Source organism: Amblyomma americanum, chromosome 8 (assembly GCF_052857255.1).
Source record: "Amblyomma americanum isolate KBUSLIRL-KWMA chromosome 8, ASM5285725v1, whole genome shotgun sequence".
Taxonomy (NCBI): domain Eukaryota; kingdom Metazoa; phylum Arthropoda; class Arachnida; order Ixodida; family Ixodidae; genus Amblyomma; species Amblyomma americanum.
In genome coordinates, this window is record NC_135504.1 from 51,442,086 (window position 1) to 51,457,051 (window position 14,966).

At 45.0% G+C, this 14,966-nt stretch overlaps 1 long non-coding RNA gene across 1 annotated transcript; it reads left to right on the forward strand.

Annotated features, from left to right (window-relative positions):
• The first annotated feature begins 1,372 nt into the window (after positions 1-1,372).
• LOC144100468 (uncharacterized) lies at positions 1,373-9,019 on the forward strand. The gene is made up of 5 exons (XR_013307667.1): positions 1,373-1,463; positions 2,683-2,730; positions 2,991-3,105; positions 5,583-5,700; positions 8,925-9,019. It is a non-coding gene; the product is annotated as an uncharacterized LOC144100468 (long non-coding RNA).
• The last annotated feature ends 5,947 nt before the right edge of the window (positions 9,020-14,966 follow it).

Consider the following 14,966-nt stretch of genomic DNA (forward strand, 5'->3'; position numbering starts at 1 on the left):
TATTCAAGGAAGAGCATTTATATAACCTCTGCCCTTATCCATGCTCTTAATCGCAGTTGATAAACATTCACCTTTCACAGAGATGCATCAAGAACCAGCATTTCACTGTGGGGAAGAATAACTGCCGTGTCACTAATGCAATAACCACCTCGCTTCTTGATACAGAAGGCTTCCACGAGCTCAGGTTCTATTTTATCTCGGCTCTTAAAGAACACTTTGCAGTCCTATAGTTGATGCTTGCAGACTGTACGCCTCTGTTTCGAGCAGGCTTGGCAGTGGTCTGGCAGATGGGCACCTTTCTTGTTTAATGAATTTTTGTGTTCAAGCAAGCGCTCATTAATACAACTTGCGGTTTGTCCAACGTACACCTTGCCGCATGTAAGCGGGAACTCGTATACGACACATTTCTTGCAACCAACATGTGGCATTCGATGTCTGATGGCGCACTCTTGAACTTTTTTCCTGCCAATGCGTGAACATATTCCGGCGAGTTTTCGCGGTGCTGAAATTACCACGTCGGCCCCGTATTTATTGGCCTCCTCCTTGAGGTTGTGAGAGGTATGGTGCACGTGAGGTACGACTTCTGGCCTTAACAGCTTTTTTTCTTGAGGTTGGTTGTTTTCCTTGTTACCCTTCAGCTTTTTCAACAAGGTCTGATTGACACTGCTTTTGCTGTCATAAGTAAATTTTACGCATTTACCGCTTTATTGTTTTTATTTACTTTGACACTGCTTTTGCTGAGAGACGTTTTAAAGCTATGTTCATCGTTCGCCTCATGGATCATCATTCCTTATGTCTTTGTCATTTTCTTTTGTTTCATGATTATTGTACTAAAGGGTTCTATATCAATTTTACATGTGATGATATCTGGTGGCACACTTGGCGGAGGGCTGCTGACATGAACAGTGCGTGTCTTTGCCTGTTAATCTTGTGATTGCCCAGCGTGGAAATAAATCTATCTGCCCTCTACGAAAATAAACTAGTTGGAAGCTGCGCTCGGTGCTTGTCATGTGTGTTCCTTTGTTATGTCCCGTCTTCTTTGCGCAAGTACGCACCCGTTCAAAGGAGAACCTAACTCGCCTGAACAAGACTGTTACTTCATAGCCCAAATTTCGCTTCGGCACGTTAAATTGCACGTATTACTATTTAATTTGCAATTTTAATTTTCAGTGCCCTTTTTGTGGTAAACCCCGCTTCCCCCTTGAATCTCATGACAAAAATCATAGCCTGAGTTAATGGTTAGTAAGCGCGTCGCGAGCATAGATCTACTAACAAGAGACCACCATTTTTGCTCTTGCAGTCACCACTGCTACGTTATCGGTGCATCGATGCCTGGTCAATATCCACGGAGCCCAGCACGAATAACATGTCTGCTATCGAGGCCTGCCAAGAAAGAGCCGCAGTGCCAGACAACCTTCGCGATTGCAGCGTCCGTGGTTCTGGCGATGGCACCAATCTGAATTGTAAGTAACTGATGACCTACTCCAGGCAGAATACGGCTATTTGCACATTATCGCTTCGTTTTGGGAGCAGGGCAGCTCGAACGATTGTAGATAGGCGACATATAGCGGCAGCACCGAACGCAGGCTAATATGCATGACAAGAAAGGGTTAATAGGCAGAACCTGGGCACAATGAAGGAGTGCTTGCGCGGGAAGGGCTCTAATGCTATTGCACTGCAGTCTTGAAGGTAGGCTAGCATCATGTTGTGGTGAAGAAAAAAGTGTCCATGACCGTGAAGTGATGCACAAAGAGGACCCCAATGTGCTGAACGGACCCATTAGCTCTCTCACGTGAAGCCCTTAAAGCGACACTTAAAAGATTTCAATGGGCATTGCTGTTGCCATGTCTGTTCCTTATCGTTTAATAATTTTGAATGCCCTGTACTTCTATTCACATGCTTATTATTTCGTGCATAACATCGTTTTGAAACGTTGCAGCTATTTTTGTTGTTAACTGTGTACTATGTCCATGTCTACTGATGTAGTTCCCCCTCTGCCATGGCCTCTACCATGGGGCTAACAGTATTGTAAAAAAAAAGAACTGAAATGGCTACAACAAAAGCAGCTGCACTGTGCTGTGGTTTCTTCATTCTTTTCATTATTGCTTTTGACAGCACAAAAGTACATCCATTTTGTCGCTGAAGAGCGTACTTATCAGCTTCACGTCTCGTGCAACGCTGGTACTGTGAAATACTAAGTTAGCATCATTGGCTTTGCTGCATTGCAAACAAGCTGCAGGTCGAAGTGTCGCATCGTTGGGCCATCCGTGACGATGTTTCTAAAGTGTGCTTGCTATGGACTCGCTCCTACTATCCGGCTGGACACAGTAGGCGCTTAGCCTATACGTAGGCATTCAGCCGTAGAAAGATCGCAAGTCTGTCGGCTTTTATTTGCTGATCAATTTATCCCTTTGGAACTTCTACTGAGTCCATATTTACAGTGTCTTGGATTCATTCATCAGACCTGGCTGGGGAAGAGGTAGCTCAACGTAGGTAACAGGCATCTCAGCAAAAGGTGCGTCCGGGCTTTCGGAGTAACGAAGAAAATTCTGAGAGCAGGCCCCGGAATAATCTCTGTCGTTGTGGCTCGTGTTACAAAACCAAAAATATGTGGAATGCAGGCATTCTCTATCCTTTGTCATAATCTGTCCCCGCTAATCTCCATGTAATTGTCATCTGCAGGTGGCTGCTACTGTATTCAGCCAGGCTCATTATTCCTCGCCACACAAGGTACGTCGATAATCCCAAACAGCACAGGTAATTGGCACATTATTTGAAATGCCTGGTTTCAGTGTGATCTTTTTGTTGGCCCGGCCTCTGCCAATAATTTCTAATATTGTGCTGATATTGTCTGTGGTGTTGAGGATAGTCCAAGAAACACCCACTGCATTCCGTTTACGGAAACCACATTCTACGAACTAATTAGAGAACCACCGTCAGTATTCTCTGCACTGTTTGTACGACATATCAATGTAATACGCTCTTCGCAGGAAGAACTCGGCGCCTTGGATGTGGAGCATAAGCACAACCTGAGGGCTTCAGGCATCGCCTCGTCCGCTCTGAACTTCAGGAGCTGTCCCGCTTCCTGCCTTTGCCAGCGAGTCGGTTAAAACGACTTTTTTGAAGCGACAAGCTTCACTACGCTAGGTAAAGCAGTCGTCTCGTGGACCGGAGAATGACCTTCAGCCCAACAACGTTAGCCACGTATGACCATACGTGGCGTATGACCATACACGTATAATTTGGAATTCGTGTAGAATTTGTGTAGTGTGATGTTGCAGAACAGATTGGGTGATCACATGGAAAACACGAGGAGAGCACATGAATATTTGTATCTTTCTCCATATGATATGTCGGCCCTACTCGCGTAATTTCATTCTAGAGGCCCGTTTACTCTGCGATGTATGTGTGCGTTAAAGAAACCCAGGTGGTCGAAATTTCCGCAGCTCTTCACTACGGCGGCCCTCATAGCCTGAGTCGCTTTGCGACGTTAAGCCGCCATAAATCAAATCAAATCAAGGAAATCATACTTACTGCTAATATTGACTCTTTAGTACATTGTTCATTACCGCTTGAATGTAACCAGACATCAAACTTGGCTGCCGCGTTCGCACTGAGATATCTCCTCCATTTTAGCTCTTCAGCTCAGAAAAGAGCGTGTGAACTGCAAAAGTTCCGCACTTACTTCACTTGATGCTGTGAGAGGGCGTTTATCTGTTAAGTGCAAATGTCTTTAGGAATCCCTGCATCACCACGATGGAAACAAATACATTGTGACCTTGGGAATTCAATAACCGCCTCTTTTCATATTTGTGCGCTCTTGCATTTTTCATGATGCGTGTGATGTGCATGACAAGCCTCGCAATTGCATGGATAACAGAGCCGTCTAATGCACCTTAGGCTAACTGTTGCAGGCAATTTTCGGTACTGATGTCGGCTGCTGCTCAAGTACGACGCGGCCAACGCCCATAAGAGGAGGCGCTCAAGCCAATGGCGTCGATAAATTTCTATGACGCCACATTTAATCCGACTAAGCCGTGATTATTCCCCAGTTTTCTGGCACAACTAGCAATTTCACGGTAGCTGGTTCATTCGGATCGCTCAACGGTGAGAACTGCCCGACACCATTGGCTGGAAGCCTCTTTTGAGGGGAGTTTATTGCCTCGTTGGAGAGTTATACCAAACTATAGATATATTTCCAGAATGCTTTGCAGGGTGTTGTGCTGATGAACACACCGAAATATCAGAACTTACTGTTTCGAGTCCTGCTGAAGGTAGAGGCATCATACACAAAGCCACTACGATAGTGCTCCTGCCGAGAGGCGTGCTGTTTGGTGTTTTGAAGGGTGGGGCTAGTGAGGGCCATTACACGTTCCAGCGTGCCAATGGCGAGTGCATGATGCAGGTTTTCAAGTCCCAAGCCGAATTATTCATGCGATACTTGTTTCTGAAGAATTTCTGGCATTGCAGTTATTTTAGGTTAATAAAGCACAGAAACCCCTCAGGCGATCTGGGCAATAAAACGCAAGAGGCAATGACTTTTCAACAGTGCTGACTGGAAAGAACCGCACGCTACTTACACCATCGAGGGAACGCAAATCGCAGACATGCGACAGTATTCGAGAAAGCAGTAAACGAAAATAGATTTGACGAACTCAGTCCTTTTTTTCCGTTAGCAATATGGAAAGAGCTCTACTGAACTAGCCAGGCAACCTGGCTATTTCGATAGCCTCAGTAATTTCGTGGGACAAACAGCTCGTTTTGTCTGTCAACCACTACGCACTATATTAATCACGATGTGCAGTTCTTGGAGGCAGTTCCGGTACTTAGCTCCTAGATGTCTAAACAGGTTTGTGAAATTTATTATGGCAATCCGTGTTTCATTGCTGCTTCGACCTGGTTTACCAGCAAGAGAACTGTAGGAATTGAGACTGCTGGAATCGCGGAATTGAGACAGTATATACGAAAGCAGGAATACGAAAATAGATTTAACGAACAAAGTACTTTTTTGTTAGCGATATGGAAAGAGCTCTACTAATTTGATTTAGGCGGTTTATCCCAAAGCGACTTAGGCTATGAGGGACACTGCAGTGAAGGACTCCGGAAATTTCGACCATCCGGGTTCTTCAAAGTGCATTTACATCGTTTGTAGGATTTGTAGTGTTTAATGCCGCAAAGCGACTCAGCCTATGAAGGACGCTGTAGTGGAGGGCTCCAGAAATTTCGCCCTCTTGGGGTAAGCAAAGTTTCGTCTCCATCGAAATTCGACCGCCGATGTCGGGATCGAACCCGCGTATTTCGGGCAGGCAGCCTAGTAACATAACCACTGAGCCACCGCGGAGGCTCGGGAACACTTCTATTGGTTTATACCTGGAACATCGATCTCCAGTCACTTCTGTGTGGTAATAATTTCAATCCTTACACCTGAAGCTTCTTGGATGCCAAAATTTTCAGATGTAGTTTCTTACGTGCTCACTCAAACTGCCATTACGAAAATTGCGATTACGCTTAAGTAACTTTTTTATTCGTGAGCTTATTAGTAGATAAGCGACGAAGTGGGCACAGTCGTTTTCCTCTTGCAGTGAACTCTGCAACGCCATCTGTGCAACGATGCCCGGTCGATGTCCACGGAGCCCAGCACGAGCAACATGTCCAGCATGGGTGCCTGCCTCTGCGATTGTGGCGAGGCAACGGTGCGAGGTAATGAAAAGGAAGGGGGCGACTTCATGCAAAAAATACGTTGGTGCTTCTGGTTTGGGCGGACCACTCGAACCATTTGACGTAGTCGACGTATAGATAGCAACATAGGACAATTTGTGATATCAGCGAAGTTCACGTGTACTAAACACCCAGGTTGATTTTCCGGGAATTTTTAGCTCACAGTGCCCACGATGACTACGAAACCATATTTTGTACATAACGGGAGCCTCAGTGCTGTCGCGTTAAAACATGCTTTTTTTGCACGTCTTCGTAATTGTCGATCATAACGTACGCGACCAAAGAGAAATCAAGCAGTTTGTTTTTCTGAGGGCAGTTAAGTCATAAATTATAATCATATCATCATCAGTCTGAATACGGCCACTTGAGGACAAGCGCTCTCTCACACATAACTTACAGCGGCGGCTACCTTAGGCCCCCTTCCTTAAAAAAAGAACTTATCAAACTCATCAGCCCACCTAGCTTTGAGCCAGCCCTTGCTACGCTAACCTTATCATGGTGTCCAGTCGTTCCCTTTAATGAGCACCGGTTATCCTGCCTTCGCACTACAAGCCGACGCCCCCTTCTTCATTTTGTTTTCAAATAGGATGTCACTAACCTACGTTTGTCACTTGAATCACTCTGCCCTTTTCCTCTCGCTTAACACTACATCTACTTCCTTTTGCATGCCTCACTGGGTTGTCCCCATTTTTAGCTGAACCCTTTTTCGTTAGCCTCCGCGTTTTATACCCCACCGCTAGTACCGGTAACATTCGTGCTGTTATATACTTTTCTCGTGCTGGATAATGGTGAACTGCCATTCATGATGTCAGTGGACCTGCGAAATGCGTTCCACTCCGTTCTTAATCTTCTAGTTGATTCACTCTCGTGATCCCGATCTGCGGTCACTACCTGCCCTAAGACGGTGTATACCTTGCCACTTTCAGCACGTTGCTACCAATTGTAATAATAATAATTGGTTTTTGGGGGAAGGAAATGGCGCAGTATATGTCTCAGATATCATTGGACACCTGAACCGTGCCGTAAGGGAAGGGATAAAGGAGGGAGTGAAAGAAGAAAGGAAGAATTGAGGTGCTGTAGTGGAGGGCTCCGGAATAATTTCGACCACCTGGGGATCTTTAACATGCACTGACATCGCACAGCACACAGGCGCCTTAGTGCTTTTCCTCCATAAAAACGCTGCCGCCGCTGTCGGGTTCGAACCCGGGAACTCCGGATCAGTAGTCGAGCGCCCTAACCACTGAGCCACCGCGGCGGGTACGCTACCAATTGTAAACTGCTGTTCTCTGCTTAAACTGCTGAAGATTTTTGCATACGAATTTTTAGACCCATTTTGCTCTGCGTCTCTGTGTCACTGATTATGTTTTGGAGTTCATCACTTGAATGACTTAGGAAGGCATTGTGATCAGCAACTCGGAGATTACTGAAGTATTTTCTATCAAGTCATCCAAAATTGCTCCCAATCCAGGCCTCTGTATACCTCGTGTAAACAGCGGTGAATAATACAATTGGCGAGATCGTCTGCCTGCCTGGTACCTTCCCTGTTTTACAGTCGTTTTGCTTACTTTCTGGAGAAACATACATGGTGACATTACATGGTGACATTACACAGTCAGGCTTATCTAAAACCTGACTCTGTAATGTCTTCATGACTGCTGAGATTTCGACTGAGTCATATGCTTTCTGTATATGCTTTTCAAGCCTATATATGGGGGTCGGTTGACCTGATTGATCGACTGTCCCCTGATCGACTGTGTATATATATAATGTATTGTACAGTAGGATTTACAAAAGCATGCCCGATCATTTGCTTGATTGAAGTTTAAGGTTGCCCTGATTCTAATCAAATTAACTTAGTAAACACCTTATAGACGATGAACGGTAAGTTTATCAAACAGGAATTTGTGAAACCCTTGACGTCCCTTTTATATGGGTTAAGATGTTAGCATTCATCGAAGATTTTTGTTTGCTCGAGGTCATAAGGTTGCTTTGGATTGTAGGGTTTAATGCCCGAAAGCGACTCAGGCAATGGGGGGGGGGGGGCGCCATAGTGGAGTGCTCCACATATTTCGCCCTCTTGCCCGGGTAAGCGAAATAAAAAATAAATAATATGAAAACGGAGAGAGAAACTGGACAGAGAAAGGCTTTCTCATTTCTGCTCTTAAGAAGACTTAAGGGAAATCCTATAATTTTTCTAACATAATCTCCCCCCACCCCCGGCCTTACAGATCTACCTTTACCTGACCCTCATCACCCTCTTTCCTCTTTTGCATAGCTCGTAAGGCTTTCTTTACTTCTTCATTTGTTACTGGTTCTAGGCTACTGTCTTTCCCTTTGACGTACTGATTACATTGGCTACTGTATAGATTTGTGTGTAACTTTTTTTTCGGCAAGCTTATCCTATCCATATTGCTATCCATATCAACTATATTAACTATCAAAGAAAAAGGAATTAACTTAGTAAACACCTTATAGACAATGAACGGTAAGTTTATCAAACAGGAATTTGTGAAACCCTTGACGTCCCTTTTATAAGGGTTAAGATGTTAGCATTCATCGAAGATTTTTGTTTGCTCGAGGTCATAAGGTTGCTTTGGATTGTAGGGTTTAATGCCCGAAAGCGACTCAGGCAATGGGGGGGGGGGGGGGGGGCGTCATAGTGGAGTGCTCCACATATTTCGCCCTCTTGGGGTAAGCGAAATAAAAAATAAATAATATGAAAACGGAGAGAGAAACTGGACAGAGAAAGGCTTTCTCATTTCTGCTCTTAAGAAGACTTAAGGGAAATCCTGTAATTTTTCTAACATAATCTCCCCCCACCCCCGGCCTTACAGATCTACCTTTACCTGACCCTCATCACCCTCTTTCCTCTTTTGCATAGCTCGTAAGGCTTTCTTTACTTCTTCATTTGTTACTGGTTCTAGGCTACTGTCTTTCCCTTTGACGTACTGATTACATTGGCTACTGTATAGATTTGTGTGTAACTTTTTTTTCGGCAAGCTTATCCTATCCATATTGCTATCCATATCAACTATATTAACTATCAAAGAAAAAGGAATGCGGTCACTGACCATGTCATGAAAAAAAACGTCTTTGAATTTCATGACATGGTCAGTGAGCGCATTCCTTTTTCTTTAATACAATGCCTGACCAGACGAACTTTCGTCGAACCATTGATTATATTAACTATCCTCTCTATATTGCAGCCTCCAGCTTCGGTTGTGTCTTCGTCATGTGGGTGCGACCACCACATCAACAACCACTCTCTGCGGATTCAACAAACCCCTGTGACAGACGCGAGAGGGTTTAACAGGTGAGATAGATTGCCTTATGCTTTGTGGTAGCGCTGTTATGCGCATTTTCATGTTTGTCTTTGTGTTTACCCGAAATGCTTTTCAGGACATGTGCAGCCAAACCCTTAATAGCAGTCATGGCGTGCGCTATGTCGATGCACTGCACAAGGACAAATGACAATGTTCTGCTGGAACCCAGAGTTAAGAATGCATAAGGTTCAATGAGCCTTCAGCATGTGCTCCATACAAGCATTCCCAGGCACAATTATGGAAGAACGCGTGTGCTAAAAGAATTCGCAGTTACTGTGTAGAAAATTGAAATATAAACCGTAGGCTACACGGGATAAGAGAGTACACAATAAATTAGGGCGCGTGAAAAGCACGTTAAGAAGACGGCAGTGATGGTGATATCAAACAACTTTTATCGAAACAATTTTATGCCGTTTTATTATTTGGCACACACTGCTTCATAACCACAACCCAAGTGAAACCTCTGTTGAAGATATGGCAACGAGCCCACAGTAACAGCCTATTTTCTTTTTGAGTACAAAAGTTGAGAAACAAAAAGAAAAAATGTATTGCACTTGGTTTTACGCTCCGTACACATTTCTTCATTCTAGTTTAGCTCTAGGAAAGAAATTCAGCTGAACAGCTGAGCTCTAAAAGCTGTGTGGAGACCTGATTTAGTGATGCTTGCTAGGGTTTTTTGTTTAGTTCTCTAGAGCGTCACACCTCTGCTCGATCCTCGGTAGAAGGCGTTCGTAATTAGATCTGTCATTCTTGAGCCGTCTAATGGCCAGTCGACCCGTGCGAGTTCGTGTACAAGGCCCATCTTTCTAGCAGTCAGTGGCCACATTGGCCTTACTCCTCTTGCGCACAGTGTTGCTTCTGGACATTTTCAGACACGGCGATGAGGGTTATATGTGGCCTTTACAGGAAAGTTGTCAAGCTTTTGCGCAATCCAGTAACTGAAGCCGCCGTGCCATTGTGTACTCTTCTGGACTCTCAGCAGCGCCTGTGGTTGTCTCGAGCATATAGTCATCTTACTCCTCTTGCGAGCTGTGTTGCTTGTGGACATGGACACGGCGGTGAGGGTCATACGTTGCCTTTGCAGGAAAGTTCTTAAGCTTTTGCACAATCCCGTGAGTGAAGCCGCCACATTGGCTTCCGGCATCTTAACCATTGTAGGTACTGCGGATTCGCAGCTGACGCATTTAGGTTATTAACAAAATATATAAGACCAATTGCTACTTTTAGGCGACTCTAATGAGCTTAGCACAAAGAAAAACTATTTTAGAGATGGGCAGGGGGCATGATTGCCTTAGCTGTTACGTGCCACATCATCATGATCCGAAACTGCGGGTGCAATTTTGCATCATGGCAGCATATTCTTTGTGGACGCAATTTCGCCTCAATTTTATTATGATTTGAAATTGCGTTCAAAGAGCCATTATACTCACTGGGAAAGTGCACCGTGATCTTATCGGTTGGTGTGCGACGAAGCGGGCACAATCGTTTTCCTCTTGCAGTCCCGCTGCAACGCGAGCGGTGCAGCGGTGGCCAGTTGATGTCCATGGAGGTCAGCACGAGTAACATGTCCGGCATCGGGACTGCCAAAAACTCTGTCCGCGACAATTCTGGCGCTGACACCAAGCAGAGGTGGTGAGTAGCCGGGGGCCGACTCCAGGCAAAAATATGTTGGTGCTTCTGTGTTGTGCGAACTCCCCGATAAACACAACCTTTCTTGGACGTCCTACGCACATCCCTAACGTCCGTAGGGCATCCAGGAAAGTTTTAATGCCCATTGGGTCGAACCATTCGATATATATATCCAACGTATAAAGAGCAGCGCAGGACAACTTTCGATGTCACCGTCGCCGCACAGTCCTGATTCATGCGCATGACATGAACTGTTCTCGTAATCGGTAAAGGACAATGTGAACCGGAACTGTAAACTCGATATTTTCAGCGGTGTTTTTAGGAACCGTAAAGGTGTGGCAAATTATGATTTTCTCGTTTAGTTATGTTTGATGCTGGCGCATTTTTGCTCTGACTTCGCTTCACTTGATCGCTACAATCCTTTCTGGTGGTGCTCATTGTCCTCCCCTCTCTACTGTCGACTTGGCAATGAAATTATGTTCAGTGCTGCCTGTGTTGAATATAGTTAAGTGAGCAATGTGTGCACCACTGTTTTCTGCACCTTCTGCCTTCAGTCATTGAACAGTGACATTCAACAGTACTCGGTTCCGAGTTTTCTCTGGGGGACGAATTCGACGAGTTGTTTGCCTGACTGAATAGGTTGAAATGATACCGGTGGAAGTTTCGAAAGTGAGGAAACTGCTATTTCTTGGGCCGTGTGCAACTGTGACGACTTCGCACAGTTCTCTAGGTGCACCTTACGCACCTCACAGTTTAGTATCAGTTCGAGGTAAAATGCAACACTATATACGAAGAATTCTGTCAAATAAAGTAGGTAGTGAGCTCCAAAGCCTGTTTGAGACCCAAGACACGCAAATCAGAACGGGGTGTGAGAAAAATATTAAAAATTCGTAAATAACGATCAATCTCGGTCGGAAACAACGGTTTGCGATTGGCAGCGAAGCATTGGAAATTGTGAATAAATACGCGTAACTATAGGGCAAGTAGTTACCACTGATACGAACCAATGTAGCATGCGCAATTGGTGTTGTCTATAAGACCCCGCTCACTTGTGGGAGAGAGTGAAGTAAATAGGGTCGAGTGCATTTGGTGGGCACTCGCAAGCGATGAACAGTACTTTACCAACATGCCTCAAAGAGAGAAGTATATAACAGCTGCATCTTAGATAGCGACAGAATGTGGGGGTGAACAAAAGGCTTACTTAAGGGGAAAGGAAAGCTGCGCAAAGAAAAACGAAAATTGATGTTAATGGACATCCAAAGAAATGAACAGGTTAGGGAACAAATAAGAGTTAATGATATCCTAGTCGAAGTTAAATAGGAATGGCCATGAAGAAGGCACGTAATTCGTACGCAAATGGGCGTTAAGGTTACAGAGTTCGTTCCAAGAAGGGCCAAGCGTAGGAGGGGGCATGAGAGAGAGGGTGATGTGGGTGGGTGAGATTAATAAGTTTCTGGGATGAGACCACCGCAGCTAGCACAGAACAGGAATTTTTCGAGATATTCGGGATAGGCCTTTTTACTGCAGTTTGCATTCTTATGCCCATAATAATGTTACCACAATAGGGATCTTCGTGTTCAACGGTATGTAAGCAGAGCCTTGTACTGAGTCAAAAGGTGTGTCATTTGTTGCAGACTTGAATGGTCACTGTTTTATGTTCCAACTGATAAGTGGTACTCGCGCGCACTCATTGCAGTTTGCTGATTTGCATTTTCAGATTCTTACGGGAAATAGGAAAAGCTGTTGCCAAAAAGCTTCTACCTATGCTTACATTAGGAACTCGTATTTGTAGCTTAGAAAAGCCAGACTGCTTTTGTTACATTTAATTCAGAGTGTCTTGTACAGTTGCCAGGCAAACCAGTAGGTCTAAGAAGTATTCTTGGGTCCATAACTTGACCTTCAAAAGTCAGTCGAGGAACCAATGAGATCAGAGCCACGTATGTTTTTGCAGTATGGAATAAATGTTGAACGACTTATCTAAAAGGGGCTCCCACTGAAAATGTGCCGCGATTGTGCAGGCGGGGTCAGAACAAAACCAGATCTCTAAAGGTAACATTTCACCAAAGCTTGTCAGGATTCCAAGTCGAAAGCACGTACTATTTTTTTTCATCGTGTACGTCCACAAGACTCAAGCAACTTTTGGTATTGCTTACTGCTAGACAACAGGTGGTGACTTGCGACGAGCGAAGAAAAAATTGGAGGGAGGATTTAAGCTCCACTTTAAAAGCACGACAGGATAGCTCTATGGGTTAATGCTCATGTGCGCAGAATTGGTGATTGTGGATGTTACAATCGTGGATCTCTGGAAGTCATCAAACCACTCCTGGAGCAGTGGTACAGCGAATAAGCAATGCTCCACTGCCCTTCCAAAGCAGGTGCTGCCACCTGTGGGGTCCGGCTGCAGTTCCCGAGAAACCTCTCGCAACCAGTCATTTAAGCTTAGTTTCGGAGCGCAACTGTTTATAAACAGTTGCCAGTCAGTGCTTTGTTCGTCCTTCTCCCTTTTCCTCTTATTTTTTTGGCCATGGGCCGTTGCGCTGGAAAACTATGAGCTTAAATCAGGAATACTAACTAGCCCAGGAACAAACGTCTCTACTGAAGAACCAATCCTTAATTTAACTGCCACCTGCGATGGTTGTCATTTTGCTTACAATCCGGTGGGCAGGTTGTGATGTCCCCGCAAGTTCTGAAGACGTAAATGGCCAACAAGGTTGTGACTGTCAGAATTTTTCGCTCACAACGCCAGTGATGACGACGAAGCCAGATTTTGTGCAGAAGGGGAGCCTTAAATGCAATAAATTAATTGAGATTACGTAAAGCAGACGAGAGATGGGCATTTCATCACTCGTCACCCCAACGCAAGAATTTTTAAGCTAGCATCAATAACAACCAAGATATAGGCGATTAAAGATTACGCTGCTTCTCTCCCCCCTCAACTCGTACACGCGGGGCACCAGACAAAAAAAACAGCTCTGAGACTGGGCCCCGCACATGAATACGTCATCCGCTGATGTTCGTTTTGCAACTTCCGGTTGCCTTTCCTAGCACCCCAGCAGCAGTGTCGGCAGCGTGATTGCGGCGCGCGTCCGGTTTCTTTCCTTGTCGTCTGTTGTAGTTAGCAGTAATGGACCCGGACCTCGAGGCGCGACTGCTCGCTCTTACGGCCGCGATGGGGATCGAGCCCTATGCCTTCACGCCGTACCGGCTGAACGCCAGCGACGACAGTAGCGACTCGGCGAGCCACTGCGAGTGGCTCCGGAACTCCCGACAGAAGAAGGCGGCAGAGGAAAACTGAAACCATATGCGCGAAGGCAATGCCCTGGCACGCGCTTGACCGAGAGGGTCGCAGGGCGGCACGAGCAGACGATTTTCATGGCTACCGGAAGTGTGCCCATGATGTCGTGGCTGCCGTGGTTCCAGCGAATGAGAGCGTGTGGTGGCCTGGCGACGTCATGGGTACAGTGACATTTTTTTCACGATTTTAGTTTCAAAATCGGTCACTACGAGCACACCAATCAGGCCACGAATTAAAAAAAACACGGTTTTTAGAAATTCACAATAAATTGCCGCCTCAGTTCTGTACACTCATACTTGGTGTGAATGCTTCTTAGTATCATTTCTAAAGATTGAAAACATTTACAAGCGACTTTTTATTCATTGCGTAGTCCCTTTAACGCTGTCGCGTTAAAACGTCTTTTTAACGAAATTCTTTGTAATTGCCAATTTTCACATAGATGAGCAAAGTTTTAGTTTTCTGAGGGTAGAAGAGCGGTAAATAATAATCCAATATCATCATCTGCCAGAATATGTTCATTGCAGGACAAGGGCTCTTCAACATTTAATTAACCCTTTCCTGTGCCAGGTGTGGTCACCTTACCTCCACAAACTTATTAAACTCATCCGCCAACTTACATTCTGCGGCCCTGTGCTAAGCTTGCCTTATCATAGTATCCAGTCGGTTACCCTTTACCAGCATCGCTTATCCCGCCTTCACATTGCATTCACTGCCCACGCCCATTTCTTCTGCTTGATTTCGAATAGGATATCATTAACCCTAAACATATATTTATGTATTATAAGCAATATAATATAATCCATGCATTGCTCCGTTGTGCCCTCTTTAAGCTGAGCACTTTTCATTAGCCTCAATGACTGTGCTCCATAGGCGAGTACACGCAAGATACAGCTGTAATATACTTTCTCTTGAGGGATAATGGTGAACTGCCATTGATGACATTAGGAACACTGCCAAATGCGTGCCACCCCATTCTAATTCTAGTCGATTCACTCTCATGA